The sequence below is a fragment of the Sus scrofa genome, chromosome 8, assembly GCF_054392235.1.
Source record: "Sus scrofa isolate SSC_HxYL_T2T_F1_AM1 chromosome 8, Sscrofa_HxYL_maternal_Yorkshire_Landrace_v2.0, whole genome shotgun sequence".
NCBI lineage: Eukaryota > Metazoa > Chordata > Mammalia > Artiodactyla > Suidae > Sus > Sus scrofa.
The window spans coordinates 118,472,772-118,493,574 of NC_139390.1; the positions used below are offsets into that span (position 1 = coordinate 118,472,772).

General features: G+C 41.6%; 2 protein-coding genes and 1 pseudogene across 21 annotated transcripts in view; 2 read left to right on the plus strand and 1 right to left on the minus strand.

Annotated features, from left to right (window-relative positions):
• The window catches only part of CASP6 (caspase 6), a 1,021,045-nt gene that overhangs the window by 478,712 nt on the left and 521,530 nt on the right, over positions 1-20,803 (plus strand). The gene's annotated exons all lie outside the window — the stretch shown is intronic.
• ELOVL6 (ELOVL fatty acid elongase 6) overlaps positions 1-20,803 on the plus strand; it is a 465,493-nt gene that overhangs the window by 270,572 nt on the left and 174,118 nt on the right. For 7 of the 20 annotated variants that reach the window (XM_084973217.1, XM_084973212.1, XM_084973206.1 and 4 more), the window contains one exon: positions 14,651-14,824. The exons of the other annotated variants lie outside the window; for them this stretch is intronic. The gene's annotated coding sequence lies outside the window, so the exon portion shown is untranslated. The remainder of the gene's footprint in view (positions 1-14,650; positions 14,825-20,803) is intronic. 20 annotated transcript variants of the gene reach the window in all.
• Positions 14,955-15,749, minus strand: LOC100516279 (small ribosomal subunit protein eS6 pseudogene; annotated as a pseudogene).

Genomic DNA, 20,803 nt, shown 5'->3' on the forward strand with positions numbered 1-20,803 from the left:
TTTTCTGCCGTTTCAAGGTGCTGGGGAAGAGAACCAATGGCAGAAGCTAGAAAGGTGGTTTAAGAGCCTCAGGCTAAGTCTCAGAGCGTCCAGACCACTTCTCTTTGCAAGAACAACCTGGCAGTATCCACTAACCTAGACCTGCTCTGTGCACCTCCCCGGAAATCTAACACCTAGAACAGCAGCAGCCAATAAGCTGTTGCCGAGTGCTCTAAACAGATAACAGCTCATGGCAACGCTGGATCCCTGACCCACTGAGAGAGGCTAGGGATCGAACCCACATCGTCATGGATACTAGTCAGATTCGTTTCCACTGCACCTGTGTTTTTTAAATCCCAATCTCTCCATGAGAACTTTTCAAACTCTGCTGCTGGGTAGTAAGTGACATGTTTAAATTGCTCAATAGAACATTTTCCCTTAATTGCACAAAAGTATTTCAGTCCTAATGTGATAAAGGTGTGGAATGGAGAAGGGTTAAAGGATGTTAAGTAAGAACATGACATTCTGAGTCTTTAAATCCTACCCACAAACTTCCATCTAATAGCAGAGAAGTCCCTGAAACAATTACAGGCCATTCATCTTTTCCTGGTAGGACATTTCTTAGTCATTAATACTCAAACCTCATGAGGGTATATATCTCTCTGTTTCTTTTTTTCTTTTTTCTTTTTTATTCTTTGGGCTGCACCTCAGCATATGGAAGTTCCCAGGCCAGAGGTCAAAGTGGAGCTGCAGCTGCTGGCCTGCGCCACAACCACAGCAACGCCAGATCTGAGCAATATCTGCAACCTATGCCTCAGCTTGTGGTAACACCAGATCCTTAACCCACTGAGCAAGGCCAGGGATCAAACCCTCATCCTCATGGGTACTAGTGGGGTTTGCTACCACTAAGCCACATCGGGAACTCTAGTATATATCTCTGAATATAACATTTTTGGGACAATATTTATATAGGCAAAATATGTAATGTTCCTCAAAACTCAATACAACATTTTAAACAAAACAACACACATAAAAAGTCTCAATTCTTTTCTAAATTGACAAAAATTAAAGAATCATATGAAAAGATCCCCAAGTGTCAGCTAAGTGCTTGTATGATTTTTGCTGGCACCAAGAGAGGCTGTATTAACTGCATTCAAAGCAAAGATAACATCCATATCAACTTTTTTGGTGACTGGGTAACGATATTTTAAACATTTTCCATCCTCACAGACAGTTTTCTTATTATACATAGTATTTGGGTGTGTTTAACTACATTTTAAGAAACTGACTCAGGAGTTCCCATCATGGCTCAGTGGTAACTAGCCTGAGTAGTATCCACGAGAATTTGGGTTTGATCCCTGCCCTCACTCAGTGGGTCAAGGACCCTGCGTTGCCATGAGCTGTGGTGCAGGTCGCAGATGCGGCTCAGATCTGCCATTGCTGTGGCATAGGCCAGCAGCTGTAGGTCTGATTTGACCCCTGGCCTGGGAATTTGCATATGCTGCAAGTGCAGCCCTAAAAAAAGAAAAAAAGGAAAGACATTGACTCAGAGTTTGGGGTTAATATGCAGCGGAATATAATCTTTACAATTTAAAATAATGTGAAGCACATTTCCTGCTAATGTTCTTATCCCATAAAGGCTAGTTTTGAAAAATGAATTATTAGAATTAAGCAGAAAATGTCCATCTATGCATAGGAAGTCAAATCAGAAAGAGGATTAAATTAGCACTCCTGCCCAGATAAAGAACCTACTGATGTGAGCTCTCCCCTGACTTCACTCTTCCACACAGGTAAAGGGACATAGGACTGGTTCCAGAGCCCCTCCTAGAATACACTCTGAGTTCCTGGAATCTTGAAAGTCCCTTCAGGCAGTAGAAAGAGCATAGAGTAAAGAGGAATCTTGTCAGCACAGTCTCCTTTTTTTTTTCCCCCCCATTTTTAGGGCTGCATGTGTGGCATGTAGAAGTTTCCAGGCTAGGGGTCAAATCAGATTCAGTCTCCTTTTAAAGAGCTTTCTAAGAACACCACATATTCATCACTTCTGTTCGTATTGTACTTGCCAGAATTGTATCAGATGACACCTCTACCTATAGGGAAAGCTAAGAATATAGCCCCCCTAAAAAAACATAGTCCCCTGAAAAAAAGGAGTTCCCACTGTGATGCAGTGGAAATGAATCCGAGAATCTGACTAGTATTCATGAGGATGTGAATTTGATCCCTGATCTTGCTCAGTGGGCCTGGGATCTGGCGTTGCCCTGAGCTGTGGTGTAGGTTGTGATGAGCCTCGGATCCTGTGTTGCTGTGACTGTGGCATAAGCTGGCAGCTGTAGCTTCGATTCGACCCCTGGCCTGGGGACCTCTGTGTGCTGCAATGCAGCCATAAAAAGAAAAGGGGGGGGCAGTGCTTTTATATTAAGGAAGAAAAGGAAATTAGGTTAGGTATCAGAATTTTCTGCCACAGATTGGATTATTTGCGGAGGAATTGTAATCTTCTCCCAAGCCAACAGTCAGGTGTTTTATTTTTTAGCCTCTTAACCTAACAAGCTCAATAACAATTCAATGGTCATTAGCAGGAGAGAATATTAGAATATCTTGCTTATCCCTTTGTCAGGAAATGGTCAGTATGAGTGACCAGGTATGAGTGGGAGTGCTGACCTTCAGTACCTCATGAATATGTCTACGTCCTTACTCTAGAAGCATCTGAAATTATCCAGAATGGGCTGTTAATTCAATCTTAAAGTCATACTATATTCAACTATGTATAGTCCACTGACACCTTAAATTTTGCCTGTCAGCCTTTGGTTCAAGATGGCAGAGAGAGGAGTTCCCGTCATGGCTCAGTGGTTAACGAATCCGACTAGGAACCATGAGGTTGCGGGTTCGATCCCTGGCCTTGCTCAGTGGGTTAAGGATCCGGCATTGCCGTGAGCTGTGGTGTAGGCCACAGACGCAGCTCAGATCTCGAGTTGCTATGGCTCTGGTGTAGGCCGGCAGTTACAGCTCTGATTCCACCCCTAGCCTGGGAACCTCCATATGCCGAGGGAGTGGCCCTGGAAAAAAGACCAAAAAAAAAAAAAAAAAAAAAAAAAAATGGCAGACAGAAAAAGACAACGGAGGGGAGTTAGGAGTACAGATGAGAACACAACAGGTTTCTAATGGCTGGAAGAATGACGAACACAGCAGGGTCTTGCAGGGAAAAAGGAAAGGATTTTAGCAAGAAAGAACTCTTCAGTCATCAGACTCTGCATGAGAATATCTGAAGTGGCCCTGGGAGCAGGGGAAGTAGGCCCAACACACAGGGTGTAATGCTGACCATGGAAAATAAACCCCAGTCCGTGACCCACGACTTGCACTTCCTGTCTTCGAATAACCCTATCTCAGTTGTGTGAGAACTAGCATTTTTACCTCCAGGAAACAAACAAAAACCAGACAAACAATACCAGCAACAAAACATTAAGGATATTTTGGGGGAGTTCTGTGATAGCCCAGCATGTAAGGTTCCCGAGTTCTCACTGCTATGGCTCCGGTAGCTGCTGTGCAGTGTAGGTTCAATCCCTGACCCCAGGAATTCTCACACACTACCTGTGTGGCAAAAAAAACAAAAACAAAAACAAGAACAAAAAACAAAAAAACCTGAAATAAATGTTGCAATTCTCATTAACGAAAGCGGGGGGGGTATTTTTGGAACTTAAAGTCTCAGAAGAGGTAATCAATATTTCCCTTCCTCAAAGTCTTATTCTTCTCTGACCCAACAGAAGAGATCACGCATAGGTGCCTGGGTTGAGTCTTATTCCTTCCTCAGCAGCTTGCACCAGCTTCTTTATTTTTCTCTAGTGGGTCACACTGGCCTAGCACCAATGTCAGCCCCTGCAAAGTTGGATCATTCCAATGGTCTCATGTGTCCCATTCTTGCAGTGTCCATGGGACCAGCCCTTTACCCACTGAGTTTAGAAAACTATGGGAATCCCCAGAACAAAATATAAGAACTAATTCTTAAATCTCAGCAACCACCCACCACCAAAAGCATTTCTTGAGCCAAAGTGCATATTACCAATGTATGCTATAGCCTAAAGCCACATCGTGTTGCCAGCTATATGCTATAGCAGAGACAGTATTATGGAGTGGAAGAATGTGGACTATGGAAAACACTAAAAACATTCCAGCCTAAGGCCTGGAACCAAAGCAAACAAAATGACCTACTTTGACCCTTATTCCCTAAGCACCTGAATCTCAGGCTTTTCCAATTCAGTGGGAAAAGCTCATCCAACAAAAAAGCTGCAGCAGAGGAGAACTGAGAGACAGAGCAAGAAAGCTGGGGTTTTTCTACAATGCTCAGAGACTTTCTCCTTCCCCAGGCCAGAGAAACAGTCTAAACTAGCTTGCTTCACTGGCTGTCAGAAGAGAATGCCCACAGAATGCCAGAGTCTACCAAAGAGCTGATAAGAATCCAAGTAGTGGTTACCTGGAAGAGTGAATATTAAATGGGATGGGGCACTGCAAAATGGCCAGTCACAGAAATGTTGCTATTTTGATCTAGGTAGTGATTGCATGTGGATATAGACATAGGCAAAAATTCTTCAAATCACTCAGTGGGTTAAGGATCCAGCATTGCTGGGAACTGTGATGTAGGGTGCAGATGGGGCCTTGCTGTGGCTGTGGTGTAGCCTGGCAGCTGCAGCTCCAGTTCAACCCCTAGCCTGAGAATTTCCATATGCCACAGGTACAGCCCTAAAAAGCAAAAAAAAAAAAAAAAAAAAAAAAAAAAAAGAAAGAAAGATCTGATCACAATGCTTCTTAACAAAGAAGGTTATCCAAGTTGCTGTGACATACAACACTTTAAAACAAGAATTCTAATTATAACATTATGCCAGAACATATCCAAATTTCAGAAATCTTATAGAATTTCTAGAATATCTATATTAATAACATTTATTCATACTGTATAACCTGAGGAGGCTTATCACTCATTTGACAATACTTTCTGTGTAATTTAACATACCAATCAGTCCTAGTGAAATATATATATCTATCTTTCTGAGATGCCTCAGGGACCCTCTGAAATACCAAAGTTAGCTGAAATCAAAATAACTTTTTTTTTAAGGGCCACCCCATGGTGTATGTAAGTTCCCAGGCCAGGGGTCAAATCAGATCTACAGCTGCTGGCCTACGCCACAGCCACAGCAACGCAGGATCCTTAACCCACTGAGCGAGGACAGTGATCGAACCCACATCCTAATGGATACTAGTCAGATTCATTTCTGCTTTGCCACAGTGGGAACTCCTGGATAGACTATTTTAGATAGACATTTTTAAAACATAATTATTCCTACGGAATTTATCTAAATGCTTTTATCTCTCTTGCATTTAATTCACTTATAAAATTTCATCATACCAAGTTATTTTCTTATTGACAACCTGGTAACAGATATAACAGGATTTTATTTAACTTTTCTTACACCTGGGTGAAGTCATCACTCTAACTGCATATGCAAAAAGAATTAGTTGTGGGATTTCAAGAGTTTCATCTTAACCAATTTTCTCCAGAGTCTAAAGAATATAGTGGCCACCATGCAATGTTAAAAAATCTTCTTTCTCTCTCTTTCTAGAAGCATACTAAAGATCTCTCGGTTTTGCAAAACATACCCTAGGGGGGACTGTCAAATAGAATAAAGCCCTGATTATCATGGCAGGTGTTATCAAATATCAAACAAAAAGGAGATCCCGCCGTGGCTCAGTGGTTAATGAACCTGACTAGTATCCATGAAGATGCGGCTTCAATCCTTTGCCTCACTCATTGGGTTAAGAATCTGGCATTGCCATGAGCTGTGGTGTAGATCACAGATGCAGCATGGATCCTGCATTGCTGTGGCCTTGGTATAGGCTGGCAGCTATAGCTCCAATTCAACCCCTAGTCTGGGAACTTTGATATGCTGAGAGTGCAGCCCTAAAAAGACAATACAAATGCAATACAAAATGGTCTCTCAGGATGACAAGTCCCTAGCACCAAAAAGGGAGTTCCCATCCTTTGCAAATGGGAAAGTCCCAACCAACACTCCACCGCAAGTGAAACCCAACACAATAGTGAAGCATACCTGGTGTCATCACACATGAGCCCCATTACCAGACATCTCAGCTGACCAATGCAAGTACTACAACACACACACACAAACAACAAACAAAGAATTAGATAAGGAGTAGCCCAGATATTCCACTTCCATTCCTAGACAGAGGCCTCCATAGCAGCCTGGCTCCAGAAAGAGAATGGACCACAAGTGGCGCACCCAAAAATGACACACGCAGAACACAAACAACAAATGACCTATGGTCACAGAGACAGAAAATCAGAGGAAATGTTGTCTAAAATTCCACTCTCACTCCTAAATGGAAGAAACCTCCAGCTCTCAAGAGAACAGACCCAAAGTGGCTCCCTTCCCACAAGGGAAGCAGCTCAGACAGAGGATAGAATTCCCGGCCTGCACAAGCTGGAGTGACCTACCCCCAGTGACACTGAATATGGGCTGCGGTGCTGGATGTTTCTCCGCTCCAAACAGCCTCATGCCTTGGTTGGCTGGCACCTGTCGGAAACCGTCCCTCCAAGATCCCCAAAGTGAAGTGGGCTCCAGCAGCTGCTTAGGGGTCAGGGAAAGGGGGCTGCCCCTTGCCTGGGGCCAACCTGCCATGGGCACAGACTCCTGGCTTGCTCACCAAAATTGTTAGCACAAGTCCATGTGCCTAACGCACTGTGAGGCCAAACCAAAATGTAGGCATTTAGAGCAGAGAAAGGCTTATTGTATGGCCATGCAAGAAGACAGGTGACTCATGCTTCCAAAATATCCCCAACTCCCCAAACCAGAATTGAAAAGCATTTTTAAAGGCAAAGGGCTTGGGGGGCATGGTTGGTTGGTGTACACTTCTTGGCATAGAAATCCTTTGTTCTTTTTAATGTCCACAGATGTCATAGGGCACAATGCTCCTGTAAACCTCCAACAAGATGCATGCTCTACTTCAGAGAGGAGCTAAAGCAGAGGCGATGGGGAAGGGCCTGCCCTGAGAAGCCCCAAAGGGTCCTGCTTGGTTACAACATGGGAAAGAACAAAATGGAAATAAATTGGCAAACCCAATAACTCTCCTTTCCTTCTCTCTCTCTTTTTCCAATTACACCACACATTCTGTTTGTGCCATCTGAAGCACTGAGTACATATGTTTAAACTGACTGCCACAGACCAAAAAGAGCCTGTTTCATTTCAGATAGGGAAAAAACGCTAAATTCGAACAGTTAAAGATATAATCTTACAAACTGCTCCATCAATAAACTGCACCTTCTTACCTGAAATTCCAAGGACTGCCATAATCATATATGTGAATATATTTGAGCCATACCAACATGCCCCACTTTTTGAAAGTTCACTTTATACCATTTCACTTTTGCAAAAAACCCACATAAGTGCCTTTTTTGCTAACCAAAAGAAATCCAAAGATTTTCAGTTTTACGAACAAAGGCAAAAGACAAAAATAGCATTCAGCATCAGTTTTGCAGAACATGTTTTAGATGGAGCGTGCACTCTGAGCAGTGAGAGAGAGCGGCCCCACCAACTCCTCCCCAGGAACTACACTCAGTATCTCTCCATCAAGCCAGCTTTGAACTGTGTCTGTGAGCATGCGTGCTTTGTCCTCAATGTATTTTGTGCATCACTTAGCCAAGATGTGTCCTAAGGTAATTGCTTCTTTGCTTTACAAAAAAAGGTCTCATGGGAACACTCCACTTTTGAATAGCAAGGGCAACCTGTACTACATTGTTCCAAGTAACATTTTCCTGACATAAACATAACAGATATTTAAGTTTGAAAAAGACGTATTTGAGGGAGATCCCATTGTGGCTGAGGGGAAATGAATCTGATTAGCATCCATGAGGATGCAGGTTCAATCCCTGGCCTTGCTCAGTGAGTTAGGGGTCCAGGGTTGCTGTGAGCTGTGGTGTAGGCCAGTGGCTACAGCTCCAATTCGACCCCTAGGCTGGGAATCTCCATATACCGTGGGTACAGCCACCCCCCCAAAAAAAAAGAAAGAAAAAACATATTTGAGCATGAAGCTCCAACCTTAATCATTTAAAAAAAAAAAAAAAAGATACATCCAGTGCAGTCAAATGAAACTCAGAATGGAGGCCTATTTCATTTCATTCCTTTTTTTTTTTTTTTTTTTTTTTTTTTTTTTTTTTGCATAACTCATGTAACTCACATTCCTAGGGCTCTGTGATTTTATAAATGGGTTCTCCAACATAAATTTAAACTCAACTTTGCTTTTATAATTCCCACCGAAAAGTGTTAGCCTGTATTTGGAGACTTTGTGTCTTTTTTCCCCTCATTTATAAAATGAATATACTAGACAGTATTTGTTTCAGCAAGATTGAAACAACAAGCAGCCTTGTTGGTGGAAGTAGCATCAGCCCTGGTCTTCCCACCATGCTGTCTTGTCTGATTCTTATTCCTCTCAAACCATTCATGATTTGTAAGTAAAACTTACTCCATTCACCTCAATTATGATAGACAGCCATAATGAACCCAGGTTCTTACTCTCCCTTTAGCCACACCTTTTGTCATGGGACTTTGCTGTATCTCTCCTCATGAAGGCAAATTATATTTCTCCTCCCACCCTCGACTGTGGGGCCAGCATATGATTTGCTTAGATCTATGCAATGTTAGTGAGTGGGACATGTCCAAAGGCATGCAAGTCGTAGCAATGATTGTGCTTGCCCTCTTATGCCTTGAAAAAGAACATGCCTGGAATAGCTTGCTGGTCTCAAATTAGAAAGACATGAGGAAGACTCTCAGGTCATCCCAGATGCAAGAGCAAGCCTAGCTGAGACTAACAGAACCATTTACTGGAACCCAGCCCAGATCAGCTGAACCCCAGCTGGCCCATAGCATTTTGTTGTATGCCACCGAAATTTCTGTAATTGTTAGTTACAGCATTATTGTGGCCATGTTTAACTGATATATCACCCCATACCACGGCATTGGATGTCTGTTGCTGTGTAGATTATCCCCAGATGCAATGGTTTAAAATGACAAACACTGATTATCTTGTAATCTCTGTGGTCAGGAATTTGAAGAGGCTTTGGGTGGTTCTGACACAGAGTCTTTCATGCAGTTGCAATCAGGATGTTGACAGGGGCTGCAATCAGTCATTTGAAGGCTAACCGGGACAGGAAGTCCTCCTAAAATGACTCACTCATAAGGCTAACTGCAAGAGGCCTTAGTTTCTGACAGGACACCTCAGGTCCTTTCTATGTGGATCCTTTCATAGACTGTCCGAGTGTCCTCAGCTAACTTCCTTCTAGGGAAGCTAGAACAAAGGAAGCCTCAATGCCTTTATGACCTCATCTCCAAAACTATACATTGCCAGTTTTGCTGTATCATATTCAGTAGAAGAGAGCCTCTAAATTCAGTTCCTCTGGTCATAGTGGTTCTCTTTTAATTTTCCCTCACAGAGCGGGATTAAGCTTCACTTTTTTTTTAAAATTTTTATTTTTAAGAGCCTCACCTGCAGCATATGGAGGTTCCAGGCTAGGGGTGGAATTGGAGCTCTAGCTACCAGCCTACACCACAGCCACAGCAATGCCAGATCTGAGCTGTGGCTGCCACCTACCTACACCACAGCTTACGGCATCACCAGATCCTTAACCCACTGAGCAAGAACAGGGATCGAACTTGGGGATGTTAACCGCTGAGCCACAATGGGTACTCTAAGCTTCACTTCTTGAAGGGAAGAGTAGCAAAGACTTTGAACATATTTAAAAACCACCACAGAATTCCTTGTAACATAGTATATACATTACTCCTACCTGCAATATACACTCACTCCTTCCCAAGGCTTCCAAAAGTCTCATCCCATTACAGCATCAGCCCAAAGTCCAGAATCTTGTCATTTAAATCAAGTCCAGGAGTTCCCATTGTGGCTCAGCAGTAACAAAAACTGGTATCCACAAGGATGCAAGTTTTGTCCCTGGCCTTGCTCAGTGGGTTAAGGACCTAGTGTTGCCGTGAGCTGCAGTGTAGGTGGCAGACAGCTCGGATCTGGAGTTGCTGTGGCTGTGGTGTAGGCCAGCAACTGTAGCTCTGATTTGACCCCTAGCCTGGGAACTTCCATATGCTGCAGGTGTGGCTATAAAAAGACCAAAAAAAGAAGAGTGAGAGAAAAGAAAGAAATCAGGTCCAGGTGCAGAAGAGGCACTTCAGTTTTCGTTATCTTAAGTTCAGCTTCTGAAGTCCAGTTCCTTTCCACCCAAAGGTCCATACACTTGAGGGACTAGTTATCTGCATCCATTCCCACACCCAACATGCAATGTTGAGATAGGCAGGGGACCTCAGATTTTCAAAAATATTTAGCAACATAACTTTTACATGTTTTTTCTCATCAAATCTCCAGGAAAGATGTTATTCCTATTTTACCTAAGTGAATAGATTTGTGAATTCATATTTAGTGACAAAAAGGTAACCCCTCATGAAAGGACACAATGATCATAAAGAAAAATAAATAAGTCATTGGAAACTTGGGTAAAGTTATTAGTTAATAGTGATGGTGGGGACTTCCCGTCATGGCTCAGCAGTAACAAATCTGACTGGCATCCATGAGGATGCAGGTTCAATCCCTGGCCTTGCTCAGTGGGTAAAGGATCCAGCGTTGCCGTGAGTTATGGTATATGTCCCAGACGCAACTTGGATCCTGTATCGCTATGGCTGGGTGTAGGCCAGCAGCTACAGCTCTGATTCACTCCCTAGCCTGGGAACCTCCATATGCCGTGGGTACGGCCCTAAAAACACAAAAAAGACAAAAAAATAAATAGTGATTGTGGGAAAACTAGAATGCTTAGATTATAGAAGTCTTAGTCTTATTATATCTTATTATATCACTGTTAAAAAGACTTTCCAGATGAGCAGCTGTGAGCTATAAGAAGATATCTATTTCTGCTTTACTGGTATTACCTAGTAAAATGATGTTTTTATAGTATAGAATTTCTGCTTGGAATTCTGCTGAAATCAAGACTATCAACAGAGCAGGTGTGAAACCGACTGTCATATTTTTAAATCATGCAGAAAGGGTATACCATTGTATATCCGCTTATAGTGCAAAAATGATATGCAGGTAGAGAGGAACTGGAGAAGGATCTTTGAGCATTGGATTATATTAAATAAATGCTCTGTTTACACGGGGAGGTAAGAAGGCCGGAGAGTATATATTTTACATGGTTTCAGTTCTCCAGGTAGAGAAATCCTTATGAATCATATACATAACACTGTATACACTCTGAATTGACAAAAGCATATTACCAAACTAAGCATATTCATAGAAATGCACCTTTCATGTAAGCTTCTAAAGCAAAATAGCCTCCTTTTTATTTTTCTATTGCTTTTGGAATTCTTTTCTCCTCTATGGATTGCAATTATTGTATTCCATTTAAAATAACCTATATGGAGTTCTCTTGTGCCACAGCAGATTAAGGATCTGGTGGTGTCGCTGCAGTGACTCAGGTCCCTGCTGAAGTGTGGGTTCAATCCCGGGCCCAGGAATTTTCCCATGCTGTGGGGGCAGCCACAAAATAAGTAAATAAAAAATAACCTATGAGACCTAAAATCAGCTTAGTGAAAGTTAAGATAATGATAACTAGGAAAAGTATTTGTGGTATATATGACCCCAAATAGTTAATACTCCATACATAAAAATCACTTCTATGAGTAAGAAAAAGCAGAAGCTCCAAAGTCCATAATACTGTTTCCATTTTGATCCCATTTCATTTTTTTGTCCCACATGAATGTTCCTTTTTATCCGTCTCACTCACCCATCCATCCATCCCGCCCGCTTATTCATTCATCCATCCATTCATTAATTCAACACGTGGTCCTTACCTGTAGAAGCCTATTCAACCTTCAATATGGTAGGAGATGCCATGTTTGCTCCCATCTACATTCCCTCCACATTTGTGACCATCAGACCACAGAAGTATGCCTTACTTTAGAGGCAGACCATAGTACTGTTGTGTTAATACCTCCAGAAGCAACCCACAATCAGCGATGAACAGAGCTCGGTGGATACATACCGCGATGCCTCACTCCGCAGGAGGGATAACTGGGAGTTACGTGGCCCACTGTCTCTCAGTGGGAGTTCCCTGTGGGACTGGGCCCTAATTTCTCCTTACACACATCGTATTGGCTTCCTTCCCTTCCCTGACTCATCTTTCTTACTCTTACCAGTGCTTCCTAAAATAACTTCTTAAATCTTTGTCTCAGAGCTGGCTTCTGGGAGAGCCCAGCCCAAGAAAAATTCTCCCTCAAGTTTTCTCTCCACAAATAGGGCTTGTTTGCCCCTCTGTGCTTGCAGAGTACATATTTATATTTTGCTTGTAGCACATGGCATCTGTTGACTTTTTTGTTTGTTTGTCTTTTTGCCTTTTCTAGGGCCGCTCCTGCGGCACATGGATATTACCAGGCTAGGAGTCCAATCGGAGCTGTAGCCTCCTGCCTACGCTAGAGCCACAGCAACGCAGGATCCGAGACACGTCTGCAAACTACACCACAGCTCACAGCAACGCCGGATCCTTAATCCACTGAGCAAGGGCAGGGATCGAACCTGCAACCTCATGGTTCCTAGTCGGATTTGTTAACCAGTGAGCAACGACGGGAACTCCTGTTGACTTGTATTTTAAAGGCTCTTATGTCTCTCTCATTTTAGATTATGAATTTCTCAAGAACAAGAATCTTGTTATCTCTTGTTTACCCCACACTTATTGGCACATTTCTCCAAAAAATTTATCTTTTTATCTTTTTTATATTTTTTCCATTGCGTATCTATTTTTAAGAAATGTATGTTTAGGTCAACAGTGTCCTCTTTCCTTGAACATATTCTTCTTCATCTTCTCATCAGGGTGTGCTTACTGTGTATTCCTTGGAAGCCTAATATATAATCATATTTTGTGACTTTGCTATGGGTATTCATATTCTCTACTTCTAATATTTATCAATCAAATCTACCTTACTGGTGTGGTATTTAAGTATTTTATATCCTTATTTTTTGTCTAATTGTTACATTTTTTTAACTGAGTGAGGTTAACTAACCTCTATCATCATTAATATATTGCTGTCTAACGAATCTGACTAGGAACCATGAGGTTGCAGGTTCAATCCCTGGCCTCACAGATTATATATATATATATATTTCTATATACACATATCCTCACAGATATATATATATATGTGTAGTTCTCTGTTCTTCCTCATAATTTTGGCTTAATGAATATTGGTGGCTGTTCTGTTGTATGCCAGGATAGTCACAACTTCTATATCTTCACAAAATTCTTTAGCATTATAAAGTACACTCCTTCATAATTTCAGTTATTTTTTGCCTTACATTAAGATCACAGTCCCAGTTCTTTTTGCTCACTTTTGTCTGTTATAATTTTATGCATACTTTTGTTATTAATCCTTCTAAATTACTTCTTTGTAGGGGTGTTCATTGTATACAGCACTCAGTTGGGTTCAATTTTTGTGATCCAATGTGTTATTAGGTACTATGGACATATTATGGTTATATCTTCCTAATGAATTGACCCTTTTATCATTAGGAAATCTCCCTCTTTATTTCTAATAATACTTGTCTTAAAGCCTGACACACCAATGGTAACATAGCCATCCTTTCTTTTGTATGCTTACTGTATGAATGGTATACCTTTTTCCATGCATTTATTTTCAACCTGTCTGTAGCTTTGTATTTACAATGCATCTGCAGTAAATGGCATATAGTCTGGTTTTGCATTTAATTCATTTGGAAAATACATGCTTTTTAATTAGTGTGTTTTGACTAATAGCATTTAATATGATCATTAACACGGTTAGGTTTAGATAGATCATTTTACTACACTCTGGTTTTTTTTTGTTGTTGTTTGCTTTTTTCTGTTTTGTGTTTTCTGCTTTCTTGAATTGTTTGAATATTTTTTAGAATCCCATTTTAACCTATCTGTGGACCTACAAACTATATCTCTTTGCATTAATTTTTAGTGGTTATAGTAAGGATTACAATGTACATCCTTAAACTTTTGGGGTAGATCTAGAACTAATATCATAGCACTCGATGTAAATTGCAGAAATCTTATAACCATATAGATCCATTTACTGCCCCCTAGACTTTATTCTTCAGTTGTCATATACATTACATCTGCATATATTATAAACCCCACATGGCAATGTTATAATTTTTTATTTAAGCAGGAATATATATTTTAAGAAAATGAGATTTTAATTTACATTAAAAATAAAAAAATAAAAATAAAAATTTATATTTACTCAGATATTTATAATTTATTCATTTTCTCACAAAACAGAAGGTCCAGAAAAGGAGTCCCAGAGTTGGTTCAGGGGCTCAACAAAATCATCAAAGACTAGAGTCTTTTTATCTTCCTATTCTGCCACCCACATCAAGTTGATCTGGACCCTTCCTAGACACATCATGGCTGGCACGTGGCTGGAATCATCCCTTGTAGATATGCCAACATCTAGCTGAAGAAAAAGAGTATTGCTTCCAATTGTTCCAAGAAGCCCAATAGGACCCATTCCCATGCCTATGAATAAGAATGCTAAGAAAGTATTTGACATTGTATTTTCATCCTTTCTCATGGGAGTAGGTTCTTTAGTAAGGAAGAAAGGAAGAAGAATGACTGTTGGGTAGGAAATCAACCGCACCTGCCACCATACATCTTACATCCCTTTATTGGCAGTGGCTATTATATTTAGAGCTGAAGACTCAATTTAGAGGAATGGAAGACTCTGGCTAGTCTGCATTGTCTGCCCTGCTGATGGTAAGGAAAAATGTGGGGGATGTTTTTATCCGTTGGACTAAAATGTGTCATGTAATTCTGCAAATGTTATCTTCAGCACTGTGTTGTTAAACCCTCTGTGCTTTATAGTTCCACTGTCTGAATTTAAATATTTTTTTTGGAAGATTTGATGTTATTTATTGGTTACTCTCAAAACATCTCATTTTTGACTGGACTCAGACTTAGAGGTAGATGCTCTCAGAGAGGATAGCCTCCGTCTCTTGGCAATCTGGTCCTGACATTTTTCTTTGGCCTCCTTCATTCTCTTGGCCAAAAGTTTAGCATATTCTGCAGCCTCTTCCTTATTTTTCTTAGTACGTTGTTTCTTCAGAGCAATATGGCGACGTTTGTGTTGCAGAACACGCGGAGTAACAAGACGCTGAATCTTGGGTGCTTTAGTCCTAGGTTTCTTACCTTCTTTGTTTAGGGGCTTTCTCACTACATACTGACGGACATTATCTTCCTTAGAGAGACTGAAATTTTTCGGATTCTGCTAGCTCTTTTAGGCCCCAGGCAGCGAGGCACAGTAGTATCGGTGAGTCCAGGAATATCCTTCTCCCCTTTTTTTTGCGATGACCAAATTGAGAACATTTCGATTGGCATCCACAATGCAACCCTGAACTGATTTGCACTTTCTTTCTCCAGTCCTCCTTGGTCTGTAACAGGAATGCCCCTTACTCAGTAGCAGGCGGACTCGGCCATGGGTCAAGACACCCTGCTTCATGGGAAATCTTTGTTTGTCGTTCCCACCACTTATTCGGACATCACCCTTCCATTCTTCACCCAGAGCGTCAGCAGAAACTTCTGTGGCCATGTATTTCTCATAAAATGTTCGAAGTTTTCGCTCATTGTCCACTTCAGTGAGTTTTTGGCAGCCAGTGGCCGGGAAAGAGATATTCAGCTTCATCCTTAAGCGGCCGACTGCCTCCGAGGCACCACCTGAATTTAAATTTTTGTTTGGTACATACCACTGCTTAAGATGCCCACTTGCCTCTAGAACTCCTGCTCTACATTGATGATTAGCTTTCATATCCAACTTTAGGTTCACCTCAATACAAATTTCATATTAGTTATTAGGTCTGAGCCCGGTCTTACCCTAACTGAACAAGTACTAGCATCTCAACATAAATCTACAAAGAGTTGCCCACCCCTTAGCATGCCCCATACTCCAGCATAATACCTAAAATGTTTAGAATAAAGTAATTAGATTGTTAGTGGTGATGCTTCCAAAAATTGAATGACAAAATGATCATTTGTAGTAGAGGAAACTTCTAGAGACCCTCCAATTACTCAGCACATTTCAGAGCCAGTGCTGATTAAGACCCTATTTGAAAATCTTCTGCTATTTATTAGGCTATAGAATATTTTTAATATTTAGTCAATTGGGGGAGTTCCCATCATGGCTCAGTGGTATAGAACCCAACTAGTATCCATGCGAATGCAGGTTTGATCCCTGGCCTCACTCGGTTAAGGATCCAGCATTGCAGTGAGCTGTGGTGTAGGTTGCAGACACAGCTTGGATCTAATGTTGCTGTGGCTGTGGTGTAGGCTGGCAGCTACATCTCTGATTTGACCCCTAGCACAGGAACTTCCACACGCTACGGGCACTGCCCTAAAAAGACAACGACAACAACAAAAAATCTAGTCAATTGGTCTGCAGTATCCTAGAACAACCAGAAAATGGCAACATTTCTATCTGTAAATACATATATGTAAAGCCAACAACTACTATTTTAAGCATCAGCTGATAGTTCTTTAAATCAAATTAATGAGCAAGCCATCTCAGCTTTGATAAACTTAACATTTGGCCTAGCCTTAGCTGACACATAATACCACACATAATATATAATAACCACAATACATATTATCTTCTTTATTATGTATTTTCTTTTTTCTTGAGAATTCTTTCATTACATGTTTTGGAGAAAAAAAACCAAGAATATTATTCTTGGAAAATTAGAATTTATATATCACATAAATTGCATCTTGTTGTTTTTTTTTTTAATGGCTGTACCCATGGAATATGGAAGTTCCAGGAACAGGGATCAAATCTAAGCCACAGCTACAACCTATGCCTCACCTGAGGCAATGCCAAACCTTTAACCCACTGTGCAGGACCTGCGATCAAACCCACACAACCTCTGTAGTGATCAGGCCACTGCAGTCAGCTTCTTAACCCATTGCACCATAGCAGGAATTCCTTGCATCTTGTATTTTAATTGAAGATTTGTAAATGAAAAGAAAATTGGGAGTATTCAGGGAAAGAATGAAGTCATGTTTCCTTAAAAATTAGGCAAAGATTGCAGAATCCTGAAATCTGATTCATCTCTGTCCACTTCCACGTCCCTTGACACCTGTGTCAGTCAGTAGTTGGGTAAACACACACTCAAACCACTGTAGTTATTTTTAAGTGGAAAGGAATCTGAATACAGGGAATTAGGTCCTGACAAAATTTTTGGAATAGCTCATGCAGACGGCTCTAGGCTGAGTCTTTTAAGAATGAGTCCTAGAACATTACAAAATGGATCTGCTGGAAGAGCTACTATCTCACAACCCCACAGCTGTGACCCAGGAATGGAGATACTGGAATGAGGTCACTGCCACTGCTGCTGCCACCATCTCTGACACACATGCAGACACCCAGGAAACAGAAGAATAGACCCTGGGAAATTGTGGCAGAAATATCTTCTGGCTCTAAGAAAAGAGCCCAAGGGGGTTCCCTTCGTGGCTCAGCAGTTAACGAACCCAACTAGGATCCATGAGGATGAAGGTGCGATCGCTGGCCTTTCTCAGTGGGTTAAGGATCCGGCGTTGCGGTGAGCTGTGGTGCTGGCTGGCGGCTGTAGCTCTGATTCGACCCCTAGCCTGGGAACCTCCATATGCCACAGGTATGGCCCTAAAACAAGAAATAAAGAAAGGAAGGAAGGAAGAAAAGCCCCCAAAGGCAGAAGAATGGCTTCTAGCTACCTTTGTTGTAGTTTGATTTATAAGAAATATATGGCTTTTGCCCTCATTCTTGACAAGCTCCTAAAACCTTTGGATTTTTCTTTTTCTCTTTCTCTTTTTCAAAATTCAATTGGGATTTTATTAGGATATTTTTCTTGGCCATGTTTTGTTTTGTTTTGTTTTCTTTCCTTTTTAGGGCCACACCTGCAGCATATGGAAGTTTCCAGGCTAGAGGTCGAATCAAAGCTTCAGCTGCCCACCTATGCCACAGCCACAGCCACACCAGATACTTTACCCACTGAGTGAGTCCAGAGATCGAACCTGCATCCTTACAGATACTATGTTGGGTTCTTAACCTGCTGAGCCACAAGAGGAACTTCTGAAATTTTCTTAGGATAAAAATGATAAAGATATTTTTAAATTATTCATAACAAGCTCCTTTCCGTTACACCTGAGTTTATATTAATGAAGTGAGTTTTGGCTGACTTCAGGATGAGGCCAGGAGAACCAACCACTGATTAAAGGAACTTTCAGCCTCATCCCCAGACCTCTGGAAAGCTCTGTGCCCTCCCCCCACACCCTGCCCTTTGCATCTTTTCCATCTAGCTCTTCCTAGAGTTGAAAACTTTCCGATAAACCAGTAACCTAGTAAGTAGAATATTTTCCTCCGTTCTTTGAGTCACTATAGCATATTATTAAATCTAAGGTGGGAGTTGTGGAAACCTCCAACTTGTGGCAGGTAGGTCAAATGCAGAGGTGATAACCTGTACTGGCATCTGGCCTGGAGAAGGAGTGGGGGAGTCTTGTGGGACGAAGCCCTTAACCTGTGGGATCTGATACTATCTCCAGGTAGATAGTGTCAAAATTGAATTAAATTGTGGGACACCCAGTTGGCCCCTACAGATAATTGAAAAATTGCTCAGTGTAGAAAAACCCACACATCTGGTATCAGAAGCTAAGTACTGAGGGACTTCCCTTCATGGCTCAATGGTTAACAAACTCAACTAGGAACCATGAGGATGCGGGTTCCATCCCTGGCCTCACTCAGTGGGTTAAGGATCTGGCATTGCTATGAGCTGTGGTGTAGGTCTCAGACAAGGCTCGGATCTCACATTGCTGTGGCTGTGGTGTAGGCCAGCAACTGTAGCTGATTCAACTCCTAGCCTGGGAACTTCCACATGCCACAGATGTGGCCCTAAAAAGCAAAAAAAAAAAAAAAAAAAAAAAAAAAAAAAAAGGGAAGTATTGAGAATGAAAGGTACAGTAGGGAAAAAATTAAAAATGAGTTTTTCTTCACAATCTTCCTCCTTCCAAATGCGTCAGGACTGTATCTAATAGAACTTAATTTGCATCCAGATTGCATATGCAAAGGAAAGTGATCAATATAGTTTTCAGCTTTCTGGTCCCAAGTTTATAGAAAGGCACTCAAAAAAGGAGAGCGGGATGGAACTGAGCAGGTCTTCCTTCAGTATCTATCACAGACACTGTGTCACAGTCCTAACATATTGTATGTGCACATTCCAAAATTAAACAGTGCCAAAAAACATTAGGGGAGTTACCCCTTTGGGGAAATAAACTATTTTAAGTAAATCTATTCTACTGAAAGCAGAGGAAATGCAAGTAGTGTTACCTGGCAATTTGAATATCAGTGAAATGATTAAGCATGCAGTTTCCATGTATTCATGAGCTATGGCTACACAATGCCAAATTTCCAACTGCTTGATCTTACAGGGGAGGAAAACAGGAATCTGATATGTGTAGGGCTCATTTGATCTTGAAAGTGTTTCAAGGCCGGTGCTTACCCCCCAGTTTATTCTTTCTCTCCCATGGGGGGAAAAAATCCAGGAAGAAAGGCACTCTGGTTTGCATCACAAAAAATCTGAAGACTCTACAAATACTAAATAAAGTGCTGCAATGGGCTGAATGATGGCCACCCAAAGATAATCAGGTCCTAATCCTGGGAACCTATAAATATTACCTCCTATGCCCCCCCCCCAAGTCTTTGCAGATCTGATTAAATTAAGGATATTGAAATGGAAAGGTTATCCTAGTTTATTCAGGTGGGCCCTAAATGCAACCCCATGTATCCTTATAAGAGGGAGGCAGAGGGAGATCAAACACAGATACATGAAGGAGAAAGTGATATGAAGATAGAGATTTGAAGACCCTGGCCTCGAAGATTAGAGCGATGTTGCCCCAAACCAAGGAATGCCAGCAGCTGGCAAAAGTTGGAAGAACAAAGGGACAGATTCTCCCCTACAGCCTCCTAAGGGAGCTTGGCCCTGATGACACCTTGATTTTAGCCCACTGATACCGATTTTGGACTTCTGACCTCTAGATCTGTGAGAAAATAGATTTCCATTGTTTTAAGCCACCAAGTTTATGGTAATTTATTAGGACAGTTACAGGACAGGTATTTTACAAGTGAAGAACTTTCAGAGCCTACTAGCTGATTTGCTTAAGGCAATTTTTCTCCACGGACATGTTGCTACAGAGCACTTGGGTGTACCAGTTGTGCAGATGAGGAAAGTATGCATCAGAGAGGGAACATGTGGCTTAAAATCACCCAAGACGGTGATGCAGCCTTTAAACATAGGTTGCTCTAATTCCAGGGGCTGCTCTTTGTCCACTCTACCACATCGATCCCTGAAAACTGGGACAAGGCTCCCTTGCCTCAGCCCCTGGAGTCATTCTCCACTCCACTCCGAGTAGAAACCCTAGTGCTTCCTTTTAATTTCTCCCTCTTCCTCATACCCACACCTGTTCAGCAAGGAAGCCATTCCTATCCAAAGTCAGCTACAGAATCCATTTCCTCCTCCCATCCTGTTGCCACTGCATCAGTTCCTGCCTTTAGTATCTCTTCCCCCAGATCATGGTAACAGTTTACCCACTCTCTCCACTTACTTTCAATGGTTCCCTGTTACCCAAGATATAAAGTCTAAGGGTACAGCATAACACAAACAATTATCTGACCCCAAATTACTTTACCAGCATTATTTCCCCCCAGTACCCAGG